Here is a 6,259-nt window from a genome sequence, read left to right on the forward strand (position 1 = left end):
TATCATGATATTATGATGTACGAATATCTCTTAATATGATATATATACATTAAATGTTGTTACAACGATAATCGTTACATATATGTCTCGTTTCAAAATCATTAAGTTACTAGTCTTGTTTTTACATATGTAGTTCATTGTTAATATACTTAATGATATGTTTACTTATCATAATATCATGTTAACTATATATATAACCATATATATGTCATCATATAGTTTTTACAAGTTTTAACGTTCGTGAATCACCGGTCAACTTGGGTGGTCAATTGTCTATATGAAACCTATTTCAATTAATCAAGTCTTCACAAGTTTGATTGCTTAACATGTTGGAAACACTTAATCATGTAAATAACAATTTCATTTAATATATATAAAAATGGAAAAGTTCGGGTCACTACACAAATTCTACACATGGTAACTAATCAATGCCAATTTAGTGGTGCGCCGAAGGAAGATCCAAATGAACATCTTCGTACCTTTAATAGGATCTGCACACGATTTAAAATAAGAGAAGTGGAGGATGAACAGATATATCTCATGTTATTTCCCTGGACTTTAAAAGGAGAAGCCAAAGATTGGTTGGAATCGTTACCTGAAGGGGCGATTGATACATGGGACGTTTTAGTTGAAAAATTTCTTAAACAATTCTTTCCGGCATCTAAAGCCGTGAGACTTCAAGGAGAAATTGTTACGTTCACACAAAAGCCAAATGAAACTTTATATGAAGCATGGACAAGATTTGGAAAGTTATTGAGAGGATGTCCGCAACATGGTTTAGATACTTGTCAAATAGTACAAATATTCTACCAAGGATGCGACATCACTACAAGGAAAGACATAGACATAGCAGCTGGTAGTTCCATTATGAAGAAAACAGCAACAGATGCTTACAAAATTATTGATAACACTGCTTCCCACTTACATGAGTGGCACCAAGAAAAAGATATCGTTAGATCATCTAAAGCAGCTAGAGCCGATTCTAGCCATGACTTGGATTCCATTTCCGCAAAGATAGATGCTGTTGAGAGACGAATGGAAAAGATGACTAAAGATATCCACTCAATACGAATTAGTTGTGAGCAGTGTGGAGGACCACATTTGACAAAAGATTGTCTCAGTATTGAACTAACAATGGAACAAAGAGAGAATGTTTCATACATAAACCAAAGGCCTGGAAATAATTATCAGAATAATTATCAACCGCCAAGATTGATCTACAATCAAAACCAGAATTATAACCGAAATGTTCCATACAACAACCAACAAGGTCCTAGCAATCAACAAGTATCCAACAATACTTACAATCAGCAAAGACCTAATTTTCAAAACAAACCACCACAAACCGATGATAAAAAGCCAAATTTAGAAGACATGATGTCGAAGCTAGTTGATTCTCAAAATCAGTTTTTCACATCTCAGAAACAAACGAATGAACAAAATGCTCAAGCATTTAGAAATCAACAAGCTTCTATTCAAAATCTGGAACAAGAAGTAAGTAACCTAGCAAGGTTGATAGGTGAAAGAAAACCGGAAAGTCTACCAAGTGATACAAATGCTAACCCCCGGAATGAAACAACTAAAGCCATTACCACAAGAAGTGGTATTACACTTAAACCACCTGAAATACCTGTAATTTCTGATGAAGCTATTCCTACTCCACAAGAACCACAACCTGAGCAAGATAAGGAAAAAGAACCGGTAGTTGAAAAGGTTAATGAAGATAACACGGTTAAGGCTAAACCTTATGTTAAACCATACCAACCACCACTTCCTTACCCGAGCAAAATGAGAAAAGAGAGACTTGAAGCCGAGCAATCCAAATTCTTGGATATGTTTAAATAGATAAATGTAAATCTTCCTTTCATTGATGTGATTTCAGGAATGCCTAGATATGCTAAATTCTTGAAAGATTTGATCACAAATAGAAAGAAAATGGAAGAACTCTCGACTGTTATTATGAATGCTAATTGTTCTGCAGTGCTGTTGAATAAGATACCAGAAAAATTATCAGATCCAGGAAGTTTCACAATTCCATGTTTTCTGGGTAGTCTTAGTTCAATAGAAGCATTGGCAGACTTAGGTGCTAGTATAAATTTAATGCCGTATTCATTATACGCTAAACTAGACCTTGGAGAATTGAAACCAACACGAATAAGCATACAACTAGCCGATCGATCAGTAAAATATCCTAGAGGGATAATGGAGAACATGCTAGTTAAAGTTGGTACTTTAGTATTTCCAGTAGATTTTGTTATTTTGGACATGGAAGAAGATTCTCGAGTACCTCTCATATTAGGAAGACCATTCTTAAACACGGCCAAAGCAATAATAGACGTGTTTGGTAAGAAACTAACCCTAAGTATAGAGGACGAGAGTGTTACCTTTTCAGTTGATAGAGCTATGCAACAACCGCAATCTGCAGATGATACATGTTATTATATTCAAACTATAGAATCGCATGCAGAATTGTTAGAAGAATTTCCAGAATTACAAGGAACAGGAGAATGTTCTTTAGGAGAAGGAACTGAACCAATTAATGAAACTGAAATGTTAGCTACACTTATGGCTAATGGATATGAACCAACAACAGAAGAAATTCAAATGCTAAAAGAAGAAGACAGATATCGATACAAATCATCGATAGAAGAACCACCGACATTAGAGTTAAAGCCACTTCCAAACCATTTGGAATATGCTTATTTACATGGTGAATCTGAATTACCTGTAATAATATCGTCTTCTCTTACTGAAAATGAAAAATCTCAACTTATTTCTGTGTTGAAAGCTCATAAACCAGCCATTGCATGGAAGATTCATGATATTAAAGGAATAAGTCCTTCGTATTGCACACATAAAATCCTTATGGAAGAAGGTCATAAAACGTATGTGCAACGCCAACGAAGACTAAATCCTAATATGCAAGATGTTGTTAAGAAAGAAATTATTAAACTACTTTATGCAAGTTTAATTTATCCAATCTCTGATAGTCTATGGGTAAGCCCAGTTCAATGCGTGCCTAAGAAGGGTGGCATGACTGTCATCACAAATGAGAAAAATGAGCTTATTCCTACTAGGACTGTAACAGGATGGCGTGTTTGTATTGATTATAGAAAATTAAATGACGCCACCAGAAAAGATCACTTTCCCTTACCTTTCATTGATCAAATGTTGGAAAGATTAGCCGGAAATAGTTACTATTATTTTCTTGATGGTTTTTCCAGATATTTTCAAATTCCAATAGCACCCGAGGACCAAGAGAAAACCACATTCACGTGCCCTTATGGTACTTTTGCTTACAAACGCATGCCATTTGGACTTTGCAACGCCCCTGCAACCTTTCAAAGGTGCATGATGGCAATTTTTCACGACATGATAGAAGAATGCATGGAAGTTTTCATGGTGACTTTTCAGTCTTCGGTGATACTTTTGAAACATGTCTAGTTAATCTTGAACGAATGCTTATTAGATGCGAACAATCAAATCTTGTACTTAATTGGGAGAAATGCCATTTCATGGTTAAAGAAGGCATCGTTCTTGGTCATAAAATTTCAAAGGAAGGAATTGAAGTGGATAGAGCTAAAGTAGATGTAATTTCTAAACTTCCACATCCCACCAATGTTAGAGGAGTTAGGAGTTTTCTAGGGCATGCCGGTTTTTACCGACGTTTCATAAAAGATTTTTCTAAAATTGCCACTCCTATGAATAAGCTCCTAGAAAAGGATGCTCCATTCATCTTTTCAGATGAATGCATCAAATATTTTAATATACTTAAAGAACAACTCACTAATGCGCCGATCATGATAACTCCAAATTGGAATCTACCATTCGAACTTATGTGCGATGCAAGTGATTTTGCAATAGGAGCCGTTTTAGGACAAAGGATTGAAAAACGATTGCAACCTATATATTATGCTAGTAAGATGTTACAAGGAGCACAAATGAATTACACAACTACTGAAAAAGAACTCCTTGCCATTGTCTTTGCTTTTGACAAATTTCGTTCATATCTCGTTCTAGCAAAAACGGTGGTCTATACCGACCATTCTGCTCTTAGATACCTATTTTTAAAACAAGATGCCAAACCATGATTAATCCGTTGGATCTTACTCTTACAAGAGTTCGATATTGAAATCCGAGACAAAAAGGGAGCAGAAAATCTCGCAGCTGATCATCTTTCTCATCTTGAAAATCCTGAATTAGAAGTTCTAAATGAATCGGCCATACAAGACAACTTTCCTGATGAATATCTATTGAAGATAGATTATAATGAAATTCCATGGTTTGCAGACTATGCAAACTACTTAGTATGTGGATTCCTTGAAAAAGGATTATCGTACCAAAAACGAAAGAAATTCTTTAGTGATATAAAACACTATTTCTGGGAAGATCCACATTTGTTTAAAAGTTGTCCCAATGGAATAATACGCCAATGTATATTCGGAGATGAAGCTAGTCAAATCGTAAACCATTGTCACACAGGACCAACAGGAGGGCATTATGGGCCACAACTCACAGCAAGAAAAGTTTATGATGCTGGATTCTATTGGCCTACAATTTTCAAAGACGCACACCTTCTTTGAAAATCCTGTGATGCTTGTCAAAGGGCCGGAAAAATAAGTCAACGTGATGAAATGCCAGAAAATGTCATTCAAGTATTGAAGTATTTGACATTTGGGGTGTAGTGACCCGAACTTTTCCATGTTTATATATATATTAAATGAAAATTGTTATTTACATGATTAAGTGTTTCCAACATGTTAAGCAATCAAACTTGTTAAGACTTGATTAATTGAAATAGGTTTCATATAGACAATTGACCACCCAAGTTGACCGGTGATTCACGAACGTTAAAACTTGTAAAAACTATACGATGACATATATATGGTTATATATATAGTTAACATGATTTTATTATAAGTATGTATCTCATTAGGTATTTTAACAATGAGTTATATACATAAAAATGAGACTATTAATTTAAGAAACTCGAAAACGATATATATAACGATTATCGTTATAACAACGTCTTACTAGGTACATATGAATCATATTAAGATATTGATACACTTGGTTAATTATGTTAAATGATAAGTAAATATATTATTAAGTGTATTAACAATGAAATACATATGTAAAAATAAGACTACTAACTTAATGATTTCGAAACGAGACATATATGTAACGATTATCGTTGTAACGACATTTAACTGTATATATATCATACTAAGATATATTATATATCATAATATCATGATAATATAACAATTTAACATCTCATTTGTTATAATAAATAATGGTTTAACAACATTCAACAAGATCGTTAACCTAAAGGTTTCAAAACAACATTTACATGTAACGACTAACGATGACTTAACGACTCAGTTAAAATGTATATACATGTAGTGTTTTAATATGTATTCATACACTTTTTAAAGACTTCAAGACACTTATTAAAATACTTCTACTTAACAAAAATGCTTACAATTACATCCTCGTTCAGTTTCATCAACAATTCTACTCGTATGCACCCGTATTCGTACTTGTACAATACACAGCTTTTAGATGTATGTACTATTGGTATATACACTCCAATGATCAGCTCTTAGCAGCCCATGTGAGTCACCTAACATATGTGGGAACCATCATTTGGCAACTAGCATGAAATATCTCATAAAATTATAAAAATATGAGTAATCATTCATGACTTATTTACATGAAAACAAAATTACATATCCTTTATATCTAATCCATACACCAATGACCAAAAACACCTACAAACACTTTCATTATTCAATTTTCTTCATCTAATTGATCTCTCTCAAGTTCTATCTTCAAGTTCTAAGTGTTCTTCATAAATTCCAAAAGTTATAGTTTCATAAAATCAAGAATACTTCCAAGATTGCAAGTTTACTTCCAAGTTTTCTAAATCCATTCCAAGTAATCATCAAAGATCAAGAAACCTTTGTTACTTACAGTAGGTTATCTTTCTAATACAAGGTAATAATCATATTCAAACTTTAATTCAATTTCTATAACTATAACAATCTTATTTCGAGTGGAAATCTTACTTGAAATTGTTTTCGTGTCACGATTCTGCTTCAAGAACTTTCAAGCCATCCAAGGATCCTTTGAAGCTAGATCTATTTTTCTCATTTCCAGTAGGTTTATCCAAGGAACTTTAGGTAGTAATGATGTTCATAACATCATTCGATTCATACATATAAAGCTATCTTTTTCGAAGGTTTAAACTTGTAAT

General features: G+C 33.4%; 1 non-coding gene across 1 annotated transcript; it reads right to left on the bottom strand.

Annotated features, from left to right (window-relative positions):
- Nucleotides 1-672: 672 nt before the first annotated feature.
- On the bottom strand, nt 673-779 carry LOC139894941 (small nucleolar RNA R71). The gene has a single exon (XR_011775415.1). It is a non-coding gene; the product is annotated as a small nucleolar RNA R71 (small nucleolar RNA).
- Between the last annotated feature and the right edge of the window lie 5,480 nt (nt 780-6,259).

Source organism: Rutidosis leptorrhynchoides, chromosome 2 (genome assembly GCF_046630445.1).
Source record: "Rutidosis leptorrhynchoides isolate AG116_Rl617_1_P2 chromosome 2, CSIRO_AGI_Rlap_v1, whole genome shotgun sequence".
Taxonomy (NCBI): Eukaryota; Viridiplantae; Streptophyta; class Magnoliopsida; order Asterales; family Asteraceae; genus Rutidosis; species Rutidosis leptorrhynchoides.